The sequence below is a fragment of the Agelaius phoeniceus genome, chromosome 10 (genome assembly GCF_051311805.1).
Source record: "Agelaius phoeniceus isolate bAgePho1 chromosome 10, bAgePho1.hap1, whole genome shotgun sequence".
NCBI classification, from domain to species: Eukaryota; Metazoa; Chordata; class Aves; order Passeriformes; family Icteridae; genus Agelaius; species Agelaius phoeniceus.
The window spans coordinates 11139300-11162826 of NC_135274.1; the positions used below are offsets into that span (position 1 = coordinate 11139300).

A 23527-nucleotide genomic window follows, 5' to 3' on the forward strand; every position below is an offset into this window, starting at 1 on the left:
TTAAAAAATAAAAAAAAAAAGCAAAGACAAATTAATAAGAAAGCTTCAAAATAAAAAATGTCTTTGTTTTGGTTTGTTTCTTTTTCCATCTGCATTCAATTCAGTATTTCAGGAGACAGATTTAGGGTAGAAAGTTTATAGGTAGTGCAAACAATTCCCTGGCACTTCTCTTTTTTCTTCATTGAGAGAATGTCTAACTTCCTGCTTAGTAAAACAACTCCAGAGCTGATCACAGGAAAGATCCACCAACCTACTCCTGTTGCTGGTTGGGTGATCCCATGCTTTATTTCCCTGCAGCTGAACAACTCCATCTTCCTCAGATGCTTCTCAGCAGCCTCTTTGTACATGAGTTTATAGAAAAGCTTTTCAAATAATTCAAAAGCAAAGTAGGAATATGCCATGAGTGTACTTGTAGGTAAAATTAAGAAATATTCTGGTTTGATTTCTGAAGGTTGGCTACAAGCCCTGCAGCTGAAGTTCTCTAAATATGCTTTCAAAATAAAAAATACTCACTAAATGCCTCTTGAAAGAGTAAATAGTCAAAGCAGCTTTGAGCTTCATTTTGTGCTTCACTTGCAAATAGTTATGTGACCCAGCCTCACACCTCAGTCTCTAACTCTGCAACAGGTCACCCCAGCATAGTGTTACAGGCTTTAACCTTGCCCTGCCATTCATGCTTAATGCGGTCACGGCTTGATTTCTCATGGCATGCTAGGACTCCTGGCCAAATTTCATTGCTAACAGGGAAAAAAGTCATGCTGACAAACTGAACATTTCCAGTGCAATTACAGGAAGACAGAGTGGCTTTTCACTCCAAAAACACATATATCCACACACATATACATGTGTATATAGACAGACACACTCATATATGTGTATAATACCTTGCCTTTTTGGTGCATATAAGAGTTACAGTGCTCTTCGGAGAGAAAAGCAGCCATTCCCCTTGTCAGAGAGCTGCAACTTTGCCAGTCAGTTCAGTCTGAGAACGCCAAGTGAGCCATTTGAGACGTGTGATCTTTCAGCTGCACAGCATCCCATTCATCAAACGCTTCAGCAATGTAATATGTAAAGCTGGAAAAAACAGAAGCTGCAGATGCAAGAAAAATCAATTAGCAGGAACGCCCATGTAAGAAAAAAGGCCTGCACAGAGCCACCACATTGCCATTCTGAATTTCCTAAAGCTACCTCCTCTCTTCTTTTGGGTGATCTTGGAACACATTCTGTAATTAGGATGAGAGGATAGGAGTGTTCTAATCCCCTAATTAGGCACTGATAATTTAATAGAACACTGCAGAATTTAATGTCACTAGGTAGCACTAAGCACAAAGTTGGTATTATATCCTTTTCTCCACTCCCCTGCCCCACCAAAAATTTCAGATATGGCAAGCCTCAACATTAGGAAAGAGGCTGTTATAGTTTGCAAATAGTTTCCATCTGGAAGAAGGCGCACCCAACAGAATTCAAAGAATGCACACTGCAATCTCAGTTACAGTGGCATAAATTAGGATCAATTCCACTGAGGTCAGAACAGTTATATCTGGGAGACACGTGAGGATTGAGGCTAACTAACTGCAGGAGAGTCAGTTCTCATCTCCTCTCCCATAAGTCAGGCTGGCCCTAGTTTCCAGTTGGACTCTGTCCACATAGTGGGCCCAACCTGGCTTTAAATTTCAAGAGAATAAATGTGGAGATACTGATTTTACTGGAGCTATTCCCGATTACAGTAGTGCAAAGTTTGACCCAGAGATTATTTTTATAGATCCAGGCACTGAGCAGTGGCCAGCAGTTGATGTCCCATTGCACTCTGGCCTTGCTGGACTGGAACATTCAGAGTACAAAGACATTTCTGGGTGATCTGGAGCACCACGTTTCAGAGACCCATGTTTGATCACAATTATTTCTCACTTGGATGAAGGCAGCAATTCCCAAAATAAAGTGCACATGTGGAACACACTTACCTACCCAGTTCCTCTCCTCCCCAGGAATATTTTTCAACTTGTTAACTACTGGAACCTGATCCTCATGTAATACAGGAAATGTGTAAGGGTGATACCACCAACCTTAGCAAAGTGCAAGCTGTGAATAGCACTGCTGAAGCTGAGCAGCCAGAAAAGATAAAAATGTTGGTATGCCAGCTGTTGACTGCTACTGCAGGTGAATGGCTTTTAGAAACATTTAAACCAGTTGGAGTAAAAACAGGCCAACCCTCACTAATGGTGAAAAGGTGAGAGAGAAGGTTATAAAGCATAAGAAGTGCAGTGGCCACATATAGTGACGTGAATAGCAAAGAGTCTGCCTTTGATGGGAGGAAGGCAGAGCTTAGCAAGAGGCTACAGAACACTGGTGTGAGCTGTAAGGCTCATATGGGTACTCCAGGAGGAGGACTCCCCCAGGTGTCCTCTCCCCTTGGAGAGGAGGAAGCAGCTCAGAGGCCTGAGGTCTGTCTTGCCACCTCTTCTCCCAGAGGGGTAAATGTGGCTCTGCACAGCTGAGTGCCCCTTAGGGCAGCAATTATGAGGGGAGTGAGAATGGTAGCTGTATATGAACAAGGCCCTATTAAGAATTCTCTCCCATTATTTAAGGTTGAACTGATGCAGAGTTTAATGAACCACTGCTGTCTGACAAATAATAAATACACCACACAAATGAATTTCAGGGTGAGTGAGACTCTTCATGAATTTGAATGGAATTTAGCAAATAGTCCCGGATGAAACAATGCAGAAAAAAATCTAAAATGTCAAAGCACTTCATTTTAGTATTCTCAAAATGGAGTGGTTCATTTTAGAACTGCCAAAACATTTTCAAAAACTTTCAAAACAAGCTTTTAATCTGTCCATTTTTAAATTGCTCTAAATTTTAAAAGGAAAGAGAAAAAGCTTTTAAACACATGAAACAGCTCAAAACCAAAAATGAAGCCTTTCTTTTGAAGTACAACTAAATATTTTGGACTGAAAAAAATAATACTTTTCTTGATTTTTTTTTTTTACTTTGCCAGTTGTATTTCAAAACTCAGTTTGACCAAAACTAAAATGCAATTCTAAAAAAAATAAAAATAGTTGTTAGAACCATTAACAAATATCTATAGACTCAGAGAGTGGTTTGGGCTTGGAGGGACCTTTAAGGGCCATCTATTCCAACTCCCCTGCAATACACAGAGACTTCTCCCACAAACCAGGCTGCTCAGAACCCTGTCCAACTTGGCCTTGAGTTTTCCCAGGGATGAGGCACCTCTTTGGGCGACCCATACCAGTGTTTTACCACCTTTGTTGTAAAAAACTTCTTTCTAATCTAAATTCAAGCATTACCAAGCTTCTGTTCTTGGTCATCTACTGCCTAATTAATGTCTCTGAGTTTAATGGAGCAGAGTGAGTCCCATTACTTTCCAAAAACTATTTAAGCTTATTGATCTCTTTTAAATTGGAAAATCAGAAAATATTTGTTTTTATAACAGTAAAATAACAAAGGTTCCATCTGAAAACTCACAGTAAAAAACATTAACCATGCAAATAGTAGGTTTGGGTGCTTGAAAATATGACTGTTCTCTGCATCAGAATCTGTATCTGCTTAACCTGATCCTGGAGCTTTTTTCCAGCCCAAGGTCCTTGAGCATCCCCAGTGCCCTGGCTTGCTTGCAGGCAGATCCTACTCTTGCAGAAGGAGTGGAGTGGGATATCAGCTCCCACCCAAAATTCTGTTCCACAGCAGCGCTGCTGTCACATGTGCTCCTGTCCCGCTCAAGCTCAGCCACGCAAGACATTGAAAATGTGGCACTTGCGAGCCCCTCACAAAGAGCATGGAAATGAAGCACCAAACTCCCATCCCCCTGAGAGGATCAATACTTTCAGCCAGAAATATTTGGCTTGCAGGTGTTTGGCTGTCTGATGAATAGCTCTAATTTTCTACAGAAAGCAGATACTTTTTTTTGTGGAAAAAATATGCTCACAAAACTCAACTTTTCCTTTAAGGAACAGATGGAGATGAAAACGTTTAACCTATACAATGTAGCAACATGTGTGGTTTCCACACACCCCTCAATCTTTTCTGCATGTCCACTGACTTGCCTTGCTATAGGGAATTGCACTAAGGGTGATTGGCTTTGAACCGAAAACATTGCCCAGTTTCTCAAGCTCTATCAATGGATCTATCAATGTTTCCATGTGTGGACCTTGACTTTTCTCAAATACCAGTCCTGTTAGAGGCAGAACAACATGCTACTGTACTGCGTGTCACTGGATATTATGATCACATTCCTATGCTGGCCAAAGGGAAGAAAAGGGTGTTTGCAAGGCCTGTAGGCACAAAGAACCCAGAACAGTTCCCCAGGAAAGGGGAGTCAGGTTTTGTAGCTATCTCAGAGGCATGAAATGTTTTATTACCAACACACATATGCAGACATTCTAGACTTTATTTGCTTCCAAAATAAAAAGACATATTATTGCAATAGCAAAAGAAATTCATCTGTGTTTGAGGTTTGTTATGATTTGAGCAAAAGGAAGGAAATCCAGGGTCAGAGATCACTCCTTCCCTACTGTCTATCACAACAGGTTACCATCCTTAATTTTCCCCAACTTTGTTATATTGGAGGCTTGATCCTTAACTTTGAAGTTTTTCCCTTTTCTGGAATTAAGCCAGAACCACAAAATATTTGAAAACACAGGCTTAATGGAATTGAATATAGTTTTTCTCTGTGAAAGTAAAACCAAACTGAAAGTGTTTGCCCTTTCAAAAGATGCCTTTAAAATTGACATGTTTCCTTCATATTTATATTGGCTCTGGTTATTTGATAAAAACTGTAGGAAATGTATTGCAAAATATTATTTTTAAAAGACAAATAAGGAAACTTTAATTTTTAAATTTTTTTCAGATATATCCTACATTATTTTATAAATGCTTTCCAGATTTGGCTTGACACTATTACGCATTTCAGGATTATCTGAGAGTTAATTCAATGATACTTTACTTTGGCTCTCCTTTTTAGCATTTTGATGTACCATTGTTAATTGATTTTAGTGTTCTCTTCGGGAATATTTGATATAAAATCACAGGTTTGAAGATAAAAATTAAAAATACATATATACACAAAGGTAAAAATCTATATGCATATATACACTTATACATACATATACCTGTGCATACATATGGACACATATATATGGAGCCCACAGAAATTACTCATAAAAATGCAATGTGTTCAAGCAGCCAACTACAATAAGCACATCATTCATTACTTTAGAGTTCTATTGACTTTAGCGATAACTTTTCCTGAATAATGAATGTACATTCTAGACAGAGTAAAACTTAAGGAGTTTAACAAAATATTTTAAGAGAGCTATGCTGGAAATAAAGAGAATTTCACAGAGGGAGGTTTCAGTGGCTGATATGGAGGGAGGAAATTTTCATATCAATAAATATGGTGGCATCTGCCAGGTAAAATGTTGTAATAATCCTCTGGGTGCTACTTCCCTCCCACTAATGTGTTGGACAGTTTAGATCAACACCATATGCCTGTACATAGAAGGAGCTGGAAACCAATGTATACACAGAGAGAGATCATTTTGCAGCCCTGTTTTCCCTGTACTCCTGCTATCTCTGGGATAGGGGTTGGTGGTATGCACAGAATAATGGAAGAGGAGGAAAACAGCCCCAGGAACAGGTCAAAGCATAGAGGGAGAAAGCACTGGGGGGAGGAAGAGAGAAGGCAGGGAAATATTTACAGAGAAGCTCTTGCAGCTTCTTTCTGATAGACTGAGGTTTTCATTCTCGTCTGTATCCTCTTCATGTCCTCTTCCCAACTTCTGACCTTGCCTTGCTTTGACCTCAGGTGGGAATTGTGCTCCTAAGGCTGAGCCAGACTGCTCACCCACACCTCACCCTGTCCACTGTGCTTCTCTAATATGGGCTAGCAGCAGTCCATGGCAATGATTTATTATAAACTATGTGCAATTGAAGTTCTCTTGTCCTTTGGGAAATATTTGTAGATAGAGATCGTTATGTAGCATCTGTAGTTTCCAAGTATCCATATGCAGGATAAATTAGATGAAAAATTATTCCCTGACTCTGCATTTACACTGGAGTCTTCTTGGCAGAAAAGATTGTTTACTTATTTGTGGCAGTATAGCAAGACCTTTCCCCTATTGTTTGCAAGCTTTGGCCAGCAGATGAGAAATATAAGTGACTTCAAATTAATATTTGTATCAAGCTCATTTATGAGTGAATTAAATTACTGCTTCCAAAATGAATGTCAGAATTAGCTTGCACTGTGCTTCACTGGCACTGTTGTATTAACATTTATGGTGTCAGGCCTATTCATTTTGACATACAGAGCTCTCCTCTGCTGTCACCAGACAAGTTACTGTCTGTAATACTACAAGGCATGTGGACACGTAGTGAGATTCAGGTGGAACTCCAGAAAATTAGCTCCAAACAATTTCTATGGATTACTTCTTCAGATAATGGGCAGTACTGAATGATGCATTATAGCAGAGGCAAACGTGTTTCTGTGAAAAAATACTAAACCACATGAATTGTCTTTTTTCTGCATGGACAGCTGTATAAAGTCTCCTTGCATTGTTTTTTAAGAAGAGCTCTGGGCTGGTCTGTCATTTGTGAAAATGGTTCCATGTTTTTTCCTCATAGCCTTAGGACTAATACCATTATGTTTTTCACCCTTTAGTGAAGAAGTATGTTCCTACCAGAGGAGAATTCTGGAGTAAATAGAATAAAAATAAGCAAAACATTCGCAGGTCATCACATCGGTTATGTTTTTTTTAAAAAAACTTGGGTCAGAAACATTGTGGTCAGATTTATTGCAATACATCCCTAGTAAAATAATGAAAAAATAATCACTCAATTAAAAGTGCCAGAATTCAAACTAAGTGTTATTCATAAAAAATGGTTCAGTTAGCTGAATCCATGGTGTGACAGTGACAGCTATAATAGAACTCAGCCATGCTGTGCTTTTTTTCCTCTCAAAGAATTGACAATGTGTTTTTAATTAGAGGGAATCCAGTTTTCAAAACCCATGACAGGTTTCTGTGCCACCCGTCTGCCATACCTGGTCCAGTAATGCCAGCATGATTTAAAAATTACAGGTGGCCATGAGACCCAGGGCTTCAAACCCCAAGCCAGGGATAGTTTCTACTCCACCATTTCAGGTTTTCCTGCAGGAAAGGTATCCTCAAATTAAAAATAGTTGACTAGACAGTAAATGAGAAGGTCTAAATAATGCCCAACTACTACAACCACAGAAAGTTGCCAGGCTCAGAGCTGAACTGTGTGGCTTTTATGCTAAAATTGTAAATTTTTTCCCCCTCAAAACCGAAAGAGGGCAGGGATTCAATATTTTCCCTTATATTTTTCCGAAATAAAGGAGATTTCCAAGAGTTTAACTTCAGTTCTAAGTAGACAAAAGGAAGTGGGAAGCATTTTCTAACCAAACTGTGCAGTGACATCGTGAGGTACATGGTAAAGTTAAGCAGTTGAGTCAATTTCTTGGTGCAAGATTCCCATCTGAGGGCAACTTACCTTATTTTGGTGTTTCTGAAGCCAGCAGGACTGTTTCCTAAGACAATGAATGGGGTAAGGCCTTGTTCATGAGAGATTCACAGAGTGTAGAGGCTTCTCTGACAACAGAAATAGCAGCTGAAAAAATTATTTACATTTAAACAAACAGTATTTCAAGAAATGCTGAGAGATTTGCACAATAATACATAAAGTAATTTACAATAGGTAAAAACAAAGAAGGCTTGATTCTAAATTTTAATCTGTTTACTCTTCCTTACAGCTAAACTCTTCTTGCTCCACAACCACAAGTCCTCAATGTCTATGTTTTTACAAAAGGAAGCATTAGACTTTAGACAGGTGTTGGACTCTGGGCTGATGGTTCCCAAGCAAAGAAAGTTCCAAAGTCAAATGAGGGTTTCTATCTCTGTTTTTAGAAAGTGCAGAAATAACATTTCTAATTTCTCATAAAGTGAGAATTTATAGCCTAGAGTCCTACATAGTGTCTGTAACTGCAGTACTGTTAGGCTATGACAGAGTTTGTCCCATGGATAATGTTATTGAATTACAGATGTATAGACATACATAAACACACACAAAGCAACAAAACTGTATTCAACAGATAACTTCAAAAATGGAAGAATTGGATAATATAACTGAGATCTTTTACACAGGACTAATCCCATTTACGTCAATGGAATAATTTGCTATGACAAGGGTTTAGAGGGTCAGGTCTGTGTAACAACCATCTGTGCTCCTTAGGTTCTATCCTCAGATAACATTATTCTCCAGCAACAGAAAGAAAATGCCATGCTGACAGGTAACCCAACCTATTTCCAAACACCATGCCAGGCCCCTTAGTGCTTGGATGTGACATTTGACTGCAGTTGCTTTCACACTTTGATTTATTCTGTGCTCTCACCATTGCCCTGTTCCCCCTGTGCAAATTCCTGCAGACATTAGCATGGACACTGTCACCCTGCTTGTCCCCTTGTCACAGCTGAGCTCTGAGCTCTCCAGCCAACACCCTGAGACTGACCCCAGCCAAGGTGGGGGCACTTCATGGTGCCCTGTGCATGGAAAATGGGGACTGAGACACTCAGGGCTGTGGCAGCTACTGCAGCAGGCACCACAAACCCTAATTGTTACTGGGAACATACTTCTGTGTTAAGGCACCAAATGTTGAGCCTTCTGCAAATGTTTTAAAGTTATGCAAAATAACCTTCACTACAGTATAATATTGCTGCTATTATTATACTTAAGAAATTAATCAATTTTATGTATTTTCCCTAACAAATGTTCAAAGGAAGACTAGGACCAGACTGCAGGAATTGGCATTACCCGCTACCATAAGTTAACAGTGTCTTTTTTAGGCAATATTCTGTCTGTAAAACAGACAGATGTAAGAATTTATAACTTAATTCTGATAAAAGTATTGCAAAATCGTGATATAGTTAAGAGTTTTTTTAAGACACTATGTATCAAGCTTTTAGTTTTATTTTTAATAGTTTAACTTGCAAACCAGAGAGGCGTTTTCTTAAAACCAAAGAGAAAACATGTCCCTTTTGCAATGAGCAGTACCGAGAGAGGATAAGAAAGCTTATCAGCAATATTTGCAAAAACTGATTTAGGGTCAGCATCAGAAACTCTGGATCATTAAATGTCTTTGCCAAAGGCAGGTTTCCCCAAGAACATGAGAGGATTAGATTTCTAGAAAAGGATACCAAAGAGAGTAGAAAAAAAATGAGATGTCAGTGGATGGAGAAGGGCTTTAGGGACATCAGTATTTTTTCTGAGAAGCTTCTCAGATGTGAACTTTCCCAAGGAGTAACAAATCTGCTGCAATGGGAGAGGATTTCAGAAAGACTGGCAGATTCTTCTCAGTCAGAGCAAGAACATCCTCACCAGCTGAGTGCCCAGAGCCCCTGGCAACTGGCAGTCCTGGACAGGGAACCAAGCTCTCCACCTGCCAGAGCATCTCAGCCTGCTCCGAATAGCAAAACAATCCCTGAACCAGACAAAAGAGTACTGCAAACCTATTTGGTAGGGGCTAGGGCACTCTCTGGCATCTGGGAAATTGTGATCCAAATGCCTGTTCCAAAGTGGAGTACAGAATGTGTAGGGCACAGAAAATGAGAGTGTAGTAAAGGCATGAGAAACCAACTCAGCCACTCAGGAGCTTCAGACTTGAGTCAGAGCACCTAGAAATGAGAGCTGATGGTCACCTTTGAAGCCTGATCCACAGGCACCACATAATTAAAAAAAAGGACAGTGTTACCTGTGTTGATGTACTGTGAATCCTCAGCAGTGTCATCCTGACATGAATCCTCATCTCTTGCAGGAGGATTCCTGCTGCTTCCCAGTAGTGCTGCTCCTAAAGTGACTTAAAGGAAAAGATTCATCAAGGAGGGGAAGCAACCGAGGTGAGTCTAGAGGAAGACATCTTCATCACCTAGTAAAATCTGTTCAGTCAACTCCAGCTAATGTGCCTCCCAAGCTGTAAAACAAAAATGGATTATGTGTAGTAGTACTATAAGATCAGCATGATACTCCAAGTAGTTTCCAATTAGCATAAATATAAGGTTATCATAGAAAAATGTTGCTGTAAATCTTCACAATCTAGCATTTTAACATTCTTCCTAATGCTTCCTATGAACAAAGTGATGAAGGGAAGAGATAACTCCCATGCTGTGCATGCACACTGCAGCTAAGCTTTCACTGTCAGATCTCTATGGCACACAAGAAGAAAATAAACCACCAGGAAGTATCAACAGTGACTTTCAGAGGAAGAAATGCAGCATGAAGCCATGCAGTTTTGCTGGAATCGGGTGAGCTGGACACAGAGTTATGTGAAGCTCAGAACTTTAGTTTGGTTTTGCTTCAGCAAATTGTGCTAGGAGGCTGGTTTGCTTTGCTCAATTTTCCAACAATGAATTTTAAATTTTTGTGTGCTGGAAAATCAGAGATAGTGCTAAACCTAGGCAAATTCTGCCATGTTCTCTCTTCCCTTGCATGTTATCAGCTCAGAGTTGATATGCTCTCTGATAATGTGGAGGTACAGTAGTACCATGTATGTTCAGAATCATCACACAAAATGTTTCAAGAGCAAACAGAAGAAAAGGCCTAGTGCTGGCTTGATATCACCCATTGCCACAGTCCTTCCAAGATCACTTACTATCCCTAGAAAGAGAACATAATTATTTTTCTGGGTCAAGGACATGCATGGCTGGTGTGATCTTGAAAGCTGCAGATCCATGCCTGCCAGCCATCAGCTTTGTTTTGTAAATACATTCCTTCCCTCTATGAAACAGCAAGCCCAAATTTTCAGGTTGGGTGGGACAGAATCACCTGGACACAGGGCTGTGCCAGGGTAACAGAAGGTGCAATACTGTGTGCTTAGTGAAATTGGTTTTTGCATGGGAATTCATGTAATGATTTAAACCAGAGTTATGGTGGTTCACACTGGGCTGGACCAGGTGAGATTATCATCAGTGCCAACTCACACCACTGCACTGTTGTAACAGAGTTGTTTCAAGTTAATTCCTCACAGTTTCTGTGGATAGAGAATTGTCCCAGAAACTTCTAGTCTGGCTCTTCTGGCCAAAAATATGATTCAGGGCTGTCAAAGTGAGACAGAGTGGCTGGTGTAACACAGTGTTCTGACAGGAGCAGCACTCCATGTTCAGGGATTAGCACAGTATAGCCTGAAGTGCAGGCTTTGGTTTCCCAGCAGAGACTTTTGATCCACCCCTTCTTCATGTGCCACACTCCCAGCCCTATATGACCAAGAAGGTGCTTTTGGAAGAACATTCTGTGTCCCAGTGGTTGCCTGTGCACAAGGACTGTGGTTACCAGCCTTTACAGCAGCTTCAGTAATTAATGGCATTTCAAATCTTCATGCTACTTTTTGACAAATTACTATATCATGCATTTGGCTTGTGTAAAAAGTACAGTTCAGTCAGAGATCTAACCACAGAAAAGAACATTTTTAAAAGAGTGTTTATATTTTGTAAGGATTAAAGAAACTATATGACATTTTCCTGGATCTATAAACAACACGAAGTAGAATGAAGCATTGGGCCAATAACAATGTCAAAATCTTGTAGAAAAATGAACATGAAAGCTCAACTTTACCAAATAATTCATATTTCAATTTTTCTGGCTTTGTGATATATCATTTATGCAAGAGAATAGTTGTTATTAACTGCTTTTTCTGAAAATTAAAAGCCAAAAGATGTTCACAGGTAAGCAAATTTTTCTACATCTTTGCTGTCAGAATTGAATCCACTGATTATATTAAATGCATTTTCCTGGCTACTCTCCCAATTCAATTGGAGAACAATTCAAATCATGTTTCTTTGAACATTTAGCAGCTGGCAATTGCTGGCTGCAGAGTACCTGCCAAGAAGACACCATGCTACAAACAAAATTATACACCTACTTACATGTACACACAGAACAGGTCGTGTTTATCCTGCACTAATACCAGCTTCCACAGTGCTGGAATGAAGCACCTTCACTAGGCAATTGCTTCAGCAATAAATTTGCCTCTATTATTGCTTTGCAGGATACATTTCTTGGAGAATGAGCAGTAGCTGCCAGTATCTTTGTCTACTGTGAGTACAGCAATAAAAAGAATTGATCAGATGAGTACTGAAAATGCAGTTCAAATGTAGAATAAGTTTCTACCTTGACCATTCAAGCAATATAGACAGGATAGATGCATTCTGTCTGTCTGATCACCCTCAGGATATGGATCTCCTACTGGCATTCTTCTGGTGGGAGCAAGAAATAATTACAATTGCATTTGTTCTGCAGTGGCATTTTCTTTCCTTATTGCTCCTTTTTACCCCACACTGAGAATGGAGATTGCAAGATCACTGCAAAGCAATGCTGTGGCACAGTAGGCATTAAAAGGCCATAAATGTATACAGGGAATTATCATTTAATGCAGTGAATACAAAAGTGAGCAGCTATGAGTCGGAGGATGCCTAAGGTAACATCATTGAATTCTGGTTACTGGAAAACAACAGCTAGGAAAACCTGCCAGATGGCTGAGGAGCTGACAAATACAGGAAAGTCCCAAGATTTGGAAAAAGGGTTTGGAAAAGGGGAGAAATCTAAAACTTATCCCTTGAGCTTAGCTAGCTTTTGGAGACAGTGTCAGGTCCCTCCTTTCATGGGGGCCCCACTCGCAGAGGGATCTTCCTCACAATATTAACACCATGGCTTTGTGGTGGAGACAGCCTAGTCCAGAGCCACATCTAACCAAAATTCTTTTTAGTGTTCTGACCACTCTCACTTTGGAGTATTCAGGACCCTGGGTCAAGGCTAAATGGTGGTGGGAAATGTGGCCTGCTCCAGAAGTGGTGGTGGAAGTCACTGCACCTGAGTACCTGCCTGTCCTGGCTGCTGCTCCAGACACTCCAGGGTGAGTGTATTTGACTGTCAGGCTTCTCTGTGCCCTTAGAAGCTGCAGTTTGCAGTGTGCCCAGTGCTGCAGTGCCCTGCTCTGGCACAGCTGGCAGGGGCTCTGCCCTGCCGGACCCAGAGCAGCAGGGCTGGCTCCCACAGCCAGCTGTGGCACATCATGGAGACCAAACTATCTGCAAAGTCCTTGGTGTCCTTGGTACCCTCCCCAGCACCTTGACATGTGCTAGCCAGGGAAGCTGTGATTTGGACATGGCTTGGTACTTCAAACTGCAACAAATTGCTGCCAATAATAATTAAAAAAGGAGTTAGTTAAATGCACGGTATGAATGGGAAATAAGATTAGAGATGACACTCAGACCAGGAGGCCGTTTTCAGGCTGTGGAAAAAAATAGACCACAGTTATTTTTCCCACAGCCTGGAGAAGGCCTCATGTCCTAAATGTCATCTCTAATCTTGCTTTCTATTTCTAGTGTATATTACACTGCTCTGCCAGTGCTGCCATAGTTAAAGTGGTGTCAGTGTTTCCATTGTAAACCCCTATTTTCAGAGGTTTGTAACTCAACCATAAAAATTTTGCTCTGGGCTGAAACTTAGAAAACAAGTTCTAGAACTAAAACATATTTAATTTTTTTTTCTTCCTGTTATTAAAAAAATCATATTTTAAACACAAAATTTTGTAAGCCATTAGCCTATAAGAGAAACACAATTTGTGAACTTTGAAATTACTCCAAAAGTAATATTAACAGTTTTTTGAGGTAATCGTGAACTTTTTTTTTCTTTTTTTTTAAGAATGAATAGCCATACAAACAGGTCAAATAATTGGAGTTTTAAAACATTGAGTAAATATTTATAGGACTGGATCAATAATCTGCATTTTATAAAGGCTCCTAAGTACGTATTTATATAATAAAATATAGAAACAATGCATCACAAATAGTCAATAACATGCTTTTAGAAAACTTCATAAATGTAGTTACACAGGCCAATAGTCTGCAAGGGATTTTTTCCACATGAAAAGGGCGTCTATTTAGCTAAGAAAACCTTACTCTTGCAGAAATACTCAGATGGTGTTCATCCATCTTTCCCTTTTCCTTGTGCTGCTGCAGTGACAGAGCTGCATATCCAGTTTGGGTCAGGCAGGAAAGGTGCCACACACACTGCTGAGGTTTGCAGAGCACCCCAGGAGGCTGCACAAGAATCATTTGAAGTGAGACAAAGGGGTTCTGGCAAGGATTTTAGTAATATCATTGACTTCTGGTTACTGGAAAACAACAGCTAGGAAAACCTGCCAGATGACTGAGGAGTTGACAAATACAGGAAAGTCCCATGATTTGGAACATAAGAAATACTGAAACAAATAATAGAAATATATATTTGACAGGGAAGTACCACTAGAAGCATGGCTTCAATCATTACATGCACTCTGCCCTTATTTTGTGTGCTGAAAGACATCACTATATTAACAGACAAAGACTTTGATTTTGCAATTGGATTTTCACCAGTGAATCCTATTGGAAAGTTTTTGGGAAAGGAATATCTGACTCAGAATGTACATTTGAAGAGCAAAAGATTGCTGTAATTTTCCTCACTGAGATCTAAATAAAACCCGTGGATGGCAATCACATTGGGAGTTTTGCAAAATTAGTTCAAAGGACAATCCAGAAGTACTAATAAAATCAGATCATAACTTTCTGTTCACACCAAACTAGATATATCTGGGTTAAGGCATCCTTAACCCAGATATATCTAACCATCTGTATATTCCATTGACCTCTAACACATAGATAAATACAATACCATTTAATAACAAGGAAGACAATTATCAGTATTCTTATTCATAGTCTGGCCTGAATTTTGTTGTAAATACTAGTATTAGTCTTGCTTCAGGTATTGTACCTAATTTATTTATTACAGATGACATTTTTCTAATAATGCTTCAGTTCAGTTCCTACCTTTATTTTATAACCCCAATTTAAACATTACAAGGCTTGATTTTATAATCCCTAGAATAAAGTCCATTAAAGTCACTAAATCACTTGAAACCTGGTCCAAATCCTGCTGAGGTGAATGGCTCTCTTGCAGTCAATTAATTTGGAATGATGTTTTACTCCCCCTAAAACTCCAATAAAATCTCTGTTAATGTTTATGGGAATTGAAAGCATACATTCCCTTTACTTAAATGGCTAAATCATCTTTCCTATCTTATAATTTAAGATATACATGCTTCATATATAGGTAGATCTTGTGATAAGTTTTATTCAGCATAAAGATTCCAATGTCCTGGCAATGACAGTAGGACTTTGTTGTCCATCTCCTTATTCCCCAAGGTGTCAAATTAATTTTAGTGAAGCTACTGAAGTAAGGTACAACATGGAGAACAATATTAGAGCCTGATCATCAATTGTAATTTAAAAAAAATTGATATTCTTCTATCATTATATTAAGGGAATACTTATTTAGTGTTGGCTAAATTTCTGACTCTTACAGGAAATGTTGCATCTATTTCATAATTGACCTGACTTGTAAAGTTATAAGTGGGTAGCTACTAAAAGACCAGAGAGGCTATTTTGGAAAATGTGACTGGAAGCATATTTTCTTTGAGAAAAGGGGAATGGAAGACTCTAATCCAAATATAGTACAGAGAAAGAAAAAAATAAAAAAAATCTGGGAGATTTCAATGTTTTAATATGCTAAAACACAGGAAAGTATGCACACTGTGGCCTAAATTCCCATTACCTTTCTCATGCAAGAAACATTACTGGGTTCATAGGGACCAAATTTTTTTATCCTTTCATCTTTTTTTTATATCTTATTCACAGTTGCAGTGTCAGCACTCTGCAGGATTCACTTTAAGCACTGGAGCTTTCAAATGGAACTTCTCAGTCTTTCAACATTTAAGCAATTATTTGTCTAAATTTATGATTGTTTCTTTGCCAAGAGAGGAGCTTAGAAAGAGGATGGACTCCTCCAAACACACAGTAAACACTCAGCAAATGAAAAGGCTCCTGACACCATGTTTTGTTAAGAAATTTACAGCAGGTGACCTGCCCGTTTTCATGGTGGCAGCAACTGTGTTATTCACTCCACGTAATGAATTGGGAGGTTATGCTAATCTGAAGAGGGAAGCTATCAATTGTATATGTCCAGACCATCTCTCCCATTGATTTTGTAATTAATGATGAATGTACATTTTGGGAGGGAGAGATTGCTGAGGAGGGAACTTCACATGCAGAATAAAAATGTTACAGTAGCCTAATCAATTAGGTATGGCTGACAAATGGGTGAAGGATGACACAACAAAGCACTGTGCTTTAGCAGTGGTCACAGAGAAGGTGTCATATGATATCTGTATTAATCTTTCCACAGGTTAAATGTGATCCCTTGCATCAGCAGGACCATGAAAAAAACTATTTGGTATCTCAAAATCATGTGTCTTTGATGCTGACTTGAAATCTGCTTGCTTTGTTTACAGACAAAAACATTGTAATAATGCACTAGGTGCCAAGATCATTTGTAATTTGAAGCCTGGCAACAGGCTTAAAAGCCACTTAGAATATAATTTTAGGTAATTATTAGCACACTTGGACATGGGCTTCACCAGTCTGAAGTGTCAGGAAAAGAAGGTATGCCCTTAGAAGTGGGCAGTACATGCTCTGTTGGATGCAGCCTGTGCAGAGGTTCATCCCTGCATCCCCAGCAAAGGCCTCCCAGCCTCTCACTGCAGCAGCAGCTGCCACAGGATGAAGTGACAGTACATGTAACCCACTTAAATATGTTTGGAAATACAAGGCAAAACAAGACTGACTTTGGAGTGAATAAGAAACATGTAGGTCAGTTCCTAATTCAGCAAGTGCTGGTTTTTATACAAAACAGCACTTCCTTTCCTGTAATGGTTCAGGAAATTCAGTTTTGTGACAAAAGCTCAAAAGCTAAAACATATTCTCTTCAAGGCAAGACTGGCTTACTGAACAAGTCCAGTAAGCCAGTCTTGCCTTGAAGAAAATATGACTCTTCAAGTCTTCAAGACTTTTACCTCACTGCAAATTAAATTCAAGCTCAGCACACTATTAAGAGGAGAAATCACTTCTTTCTGCATAAATCAGGGTTAACTTGCCTGATATGTATAGTATCCTAAAAAGATCCATCCTCATGTAATTCACAGGGCCCTTCAGAGAACTTGCATTGAAGGTAAAACTGAAGGAGCTGCACAACAATCCTCTGCCACTGCACTGTCCACCTCTGTATGTCACAAGTACACCAGAAAGAGTCATCTCTCAAGGTTTGGTGCTGGAGGGGTTTGGGTGGATGGAAGGGCTGGTGTTTGTTTGAGAGGCATGGCCATAGCAGCCATTCCCTGTGCCACACAGGGAGCAGAGCAGTGATGTGCACACACAGCACCCCACAGACCCTCACCAGTGAGCTCCTGCAGGAGCCCTCCCACCCAGGAACACTCAGCTAGGAGATCAGATCTGTGGGAGCCCCAGCTTTGCTTAACTCACCTTTCAGGGTGCACAGGGATGATGACTGCTCTCAGATATTGCTTACACACACCTTGGACCAAGAAGCTCTGTACAATTTATAACGACTGCAACAAGCTGCAGGCACAATATAAAAATCTGGATTTCAGTAACTGGAAACGTTAGGAACATTAGTAATATCTTCTAAAGAGAATTTGTGCTCCTTAAATTAGAGCTCCCCCTCACTTCAATGCAAAACAGGAGTAAGCCATTTCAGCATAGTGCTGTACCCTCATTAACAATAAGCATGAAAAGGAGCTTTGCCACTCCATCACAGTTTAAGTTCTTGTCACATAGCCTCAGTTCAGCACAACATAACATGTCATTATTCTACTTACTATCTCCACCTTGGACACCAGCAATCTTTTCTAATTATAGGCAGGTAGATTCCTGAAATGGTGTTTCTTTCTCCTAGGAGAACATAAAAATGGTATGTGTGGTTTTTTTATCAGTGAAGATGGCTGGAAAGGTTATTAATTTTGGTAGTTAAGAGTAGGTTTTCCAGTGTGTAAAGGTCAAAGAGAGTAAGTTGTATTCACTTGAGGACTTGCATTGAGCTATGTGTTTGTGGGCTGGAGCTGAATGGGAACTGAAATGTTTTGTGGTTTCCACTGTCCTAGTTCTGTAAAAAAATTACTGGTTTCATTGGATACAGATAGCTCGGGGAATGTGGGGTTTTTTTTAGTTTTTCCAAGTACTTTGTTCACATAGTAATACCCCTGTGTCCTAGTAGGTATTGCAAAGTAAGTTAGAGTGGGTACTAGGGCAGGGAAAGAAGGAGAGGAAGCAAGGCTAAATGTCATACTGAAGTTTAGGAGCCTGGAAGGCAAGAGATGGACCATTACAGGACCAAACTCTAGAAAAATCTTTACCTGTTGTTCAAAAGTGCAAAGCACAGCGTACAACAAAGACATTTAAGATGATTTGTCTTTATTTGCATGAATGTCTGTTCTGTGAGGTGTATAAGAACAGCTACAGGATTTTCCTAAAGGAAATAATAATCCAAATATCCAAATTCAACTTTATAGGGGAAGAAATCATAAAACAGACAAGATAAATACCATAATAAGGAAGAAGGAACTGTATTGGTGCACCTTTTCACATGGAAATTTGGGTATGGGTGGAAGGAGTTCATCATTCGTTTTACAGTTTTGTCTCTTGAGCCATTTCATAAACAAACTCCTATAAGATTACAGTACCCACCTTAGTTCTGTCTCTGGAGAAAGTTTGTAAACCTTTGTTTAAGTGTTTCATAAGAGCTCTGTGCTATTTCAGTTTCCTTAACTCTATTAAGTTATTCAAATCCATTTTGACTTCTGAATTAAGCACAGGAGTGAACTTGTTGGGAGTCCCAGCTTTCCCTACAACTGATTTCAGGTTTGGGATGCATTGTCTGAGGTACATTCTCCAGGGGGTCCCTGCACTTAAAAAAAGGAAGTAAGCACATTTCAAAGGGTAAAAGGTGCCAGGGCCAAGACAACTCCAGGTAATATATCATGGAGGTGGAGGAAATGGGGGGTAAGAAAATTTTGGGAAGATGCTTGTAATGTTCCCTGTATTTTTCTTGTATGGTAATACTTTATTGACATCAACTACAGCCATCTGACACCACCATTAAAAAAGAAAGACCAAAACCACAAGAATAGATTGGGCCTCTTCAAGACCTTTTAGCCTCTCCTTAACAGTCTCTCCTCAAATATAAGTGTCAAATATTGTCCAGACATTATTTTATTGGTATTTTGAGACACTTTATTTTTCAGGACTGGGCACTTTTCCAAAAGCCACACTTCAGCTTGTGGCTTAAATAATTTTGTGAATTTCTATGGCCCATTTTATTTATAGGGTCAGAGAAAATGATTATAGTCACCTCTTCTGTCTCAAAAGCAGAACAACCTTAAACTAGCCAAGAAATCAATGTTTCAAGTGACAGAATTCTTTTTAATGAAATATCTCAATAATCTAATTTTTTTAACACAATGACAATCAGAACCTAATGGAAGTTCCCTTTGTCTTTTCTTAAGGAACACCCCCTCCAATAATGTGTTTTGTATCATGGCAGATATGTCTTCCCTGAAGACAGACATTTTGCAACTGGAGTGCCATAAGTCAAGTTGCTTTTCTTTATTTTGTATAATTTAATTATTTTTGTTATTTGGGTTTTTTTCTTCAACTGGGTAAGTTTTGGACATTTTTCATTTCTGTCTTCAAGATGTAAGGAATCACACTTAGAAATTCAAATAATTTCATTCTACTTGATTGTGGGGTTTTATAATTCAAGTGTCCATTTTTTTTCAAAACATTTCTCAACACACCCCATGAAAACCAGCATCTCTTACCATAAGCCTTTCCTTATTTCTATCTCTGGACTTTATATTTACAACACAACTAAAATTGCTGAAGTTGAGATTTTAAACCAGTAAAAATGAAGAATTTAACAAACATGAATTCTGTATTACCTGGTCCAAAACACCAAAGCTACCCAAATCTTCCAAACTGATTTAATGATGAAATAGAACATAACAGCTGTATTTTTCATGTTATTTCACACCAGGTTAAAACTCTTTTAGAATCCAGAATGTTAATTTGCTGCTAATGTGCTGGTTTCTCTGAGCCCCAAGAGCAACACTGCTCCCACCACTGCCTGCACAGGTCCTGCACCATTGGTACAGTTTACACACTGTCCTTTCTTTGGACTTGTGCTTTAAAGGTACAAATTCACTAAGGTACATTTTCATTCTGCAATAGCAGTATATTGCTGTAAATTAGGAACGAGCAATCAGAGCTCATCTGATTTTGTTCAACTTGTTTTATAATATCATTTCTGCAAAAGCCAGATTTTTATCCTGCTTTGGTCTATCTATGAAATATGAGAAATAAATTCACAATGAAGGAAATACTATCACAGTTTCTAATAGCTTTTCCTCATGGGCAATATGAAAGACTTTTTTATTTGTTCTGGGGTATCTAATAAGACTCTGGGTCTCTCAGGTCTGTCAACTGTTACATCTACTTGCTGCAGCTTTGCCCCATACAGCAGAGGTGTCTCATTTTTAGAGCATAGTTTAAAATTGTGCTTTTTCTGGCACAGCAGGTTTGGTCAGTTAAGGACCAGGTGATCATCTGCTGGCTAAACAACAGATTATGTATCACAGCATGCAATAATGGGAAAGAAAAAAGTGTCTCATTACCCCCCAGCCCTTCATACACAGCCCAAACCTCTTCTGACACCAGTAAGGCACAAGAGCAGTGGTGTTAGAATATTGAGATCCACAGTGGATCATCTCAAATGCCCACTAACCCCAGGGTTTATCTCCAGCAGGGTTTCCAAGGAGCTGAGCTGGGAAAAGCAGAAAGAGGGCATGTATGTATGGCACACAGGTTGTCCCACAGAACAACTATTTTTACCTGCTGGGATTTTCTGAGTGGTTTCAGTTTCTGCAATGTAATAGTTCTTACTTAATTTCTCATCCAGAAGGTTGTGCAGTCTTTCCTTGAATCCATGTAAAGTTAGAGCAGCCCCTACATCCTTTGAAAAAAGGTACACATCTACTGCCTGCTGCATGAAGAAACCAAACTTTATTTGATTTCCTTTGAACTTGGCTCCTACAGCCTTCATTCAATGGTTCTTTTGCATCTTTTGCATTAGAAGAGACAGCAAAGACCCAGCTTTGCCCATTGTGCTCTTCAGTAAGTCTGTCACAGTTTTAAACTGAACAGTCCAAGCATCCACAGATCATTCTTATGAAGTAATTCCACCCTGCTTGGACTTGTTTGAGCATGTCCCAGTTGTATCACATTCTGTTTGAGGTGAAAGGACTGGAATTATGTGCACTCTTCAGCACGTGGATGAGCACTGATTCTTAGAGCTGCTCTCTAGTTTTTCCCTCATTTAACACTTGGTTAACATTTTGGCTGCCTCACATCATAGAGACAATGTTTTAATAGAACAAACTATTATAATTCCAGGATTGTGATCCTGAGTTGTAAAGGTCAGATCAGAGTCTATAATTTTGTATGTGAATTTAGGATTGCTTTTTCCCACATGCATCGGTTCAGATTTGTGCATATTAAATTTCATTTGCCCACATGGTGTCCTAAGGTACTTCTGTGCTTCCTGATAGGTGGCCTTCATATTCTCTACCCTGAATAGCTGATTTCCTGTTGTCTCCAAACTGTCTCACCTGTCTGTTCACCTTCTTGTCCCAGCAGTTTATGGCGTTTTTACCAGGACAGATCCCAGCACAGGTTATGCAGAACTCCATTATTGAGTTTCATTCCAATTTCTCTTTATTTCCTTTAAAATTCTTTGGCAGAGGACTTCATGAAAAGCCTTTCAGAAGTACAAGTGTAACAAGCAGCTCACCCTTATTCACTTTCTTATTGGCCTCTTCAAAGACCTCTGATAGATTTGCAAAGCACAGCTCATGTTCCATCAAAGTCTGCCCTGGTATGAAGAGTTTTCCTTTTTATTTCAGTCATATCCAGAGAACAGTCAATAGATCACAACCAGACTAACTGGAAGCCTCTCTGCTTAACAGATTTGGCTTATTTTAACCAAGGCAAGACTGGGCCACTGAAGTGCCAGCTGCTGGTGGGTTTCTTCTGAGTCTGATTTGCTCACTTGGGATGCTGAGAGCCACTGCACACTGTGCAACAGTGACTGCCCTTGGAAATGAGAGCAAGGGGGCTGAAAAAGACCTAAAGAGGGTTAGAAGCTCATCAGCAGCCCCTAATTCTTTAGATTTCTTTAGAAATCTCAGCCAAACTAGTTATCAATAGGAGATACTAAATTAGGATCCCACTGACAGGGAGGACTGGGGAGTGCTGAATTTCCTGTATCCATCATGTCCTTGTTTCAGGGAGATGTCACATCCTGCTGCTCAGGACAAGCACACCAGCCAGGGAAAAATGACAGAACAACCCATATTTCTGTTATTCAGAGAATATTTGCCACTGTCTTCTCTGTAGGTTCTGTAAATGTCCAGCTATGACAGCAGAAAAGAAAATTATCTACAGCCTTCATAGCTGCCAAAGCTCTCAGTCACAATTGGGCAATTCTGTATATCCCTTTCTCTATGCAGAATTAAATGCCAAAAAAATTAGCTTTCTCTAGCCCTTCCCCCTACCCACCATGCAATAAGCTGTGTGTAATAACATAATATATAACATATATTTATTATTATTTTATAATAAATAACAATTTATGATAACATGGAAGGACATGGATGCATAAGTTTTGAGTGAAACAGGAGAACAGATTTTGCAGAACTGGAGCTTGGTGAACAGGAATGTGATCTCCGTTCTGAGAACATAACCATCAAATGAGAAAAATACTTCCAGGAATAAGGCAGAGGCTGTGCTGGTATCAATCATGTTGCTGTGCAGCACAGGTACAATGCAAAGAGCACTGCAGAGAGCAGTAAACAGATGGGCTTCCATTCCACCACGTGCTTTACTGAGTATTTGGACACTTATATTAACAAAAAGGAGAATAAAAGGTCTTTTGCTCTATTTTTTACTAACGTAAATACCTTTTATAGAACATGAGTTTGCCTCTCTTTGCCCTTCTGTTTAAAGGGAGAAACATTAAATTATAGATTCTGAAAAGGAATAAACAAAGAGTATGAAAGCAAATGTGGCTAAGTACCCCAATTTTCTAAGATTTAATTATTATCAGTAAATAGCTCCCTTTTAAGAGTAGCCCTAATTGGCTATTAACAACAGTAGCTACCAATTTCAAGGCAATTAATATTTTAAAATAATGAGATGGCTAATATATTACATTAGAGCATACAGTAAGCAGAAGTCGTGCTAATTATATATATTATTCTCCCTACTTTACTTAATGAAGGTGTCTGGCTTGTAGATTAATTCATTCTTGCTCTGGTTTTTATTTTTTTTAATCAGCGTAACTAATCCTCCTACACACTATTGTAGCATTAAAGCAGAAAGATGTGGATGAAGTAGTGAAAGAAGCACAAAAAAGAACATTAAAATGAAGATTTAGTTTCAAGTTTCAGAAGCAGTTGCCCAAAGTAAAGAATTAAGATGTGGGAAATTAGAGAGAAAAGGCA

At 39.2% G+C, this 23527-nt stretch overlaps 1 long non-coding RNA gene across 3 annotated transcripts in view; it reads left to right on the forward strand.

Annotated features, from left to right (window-relative positions):
- LOC143694877 (uncharacterized) overlaps positions 1 to 23527 on the forward strand; it is a 94712-nt gene that overhangs the window by 17934 nt on the left and 53251 nt on the right. For 2 of the 3 annotated variants that reach the window (XR_013183612.1, XR_013183614.1), the window contains 2 exons: positions 9845 to 9926; positions 17099 to 17215. This is a non-coding gene — a long non-coding RNA (uncharacterized LOC143694877). Of the gene's footprint in view, positions 1 to 9844; positions 9927 to 12070; positions 12120 to 12787; positions 12935 to 17098; positions 17216 to 23527 lie in introns of all 3 variants that reach the window. The other variant, XR_013183613.1, reaches the window with a different exon arrangement.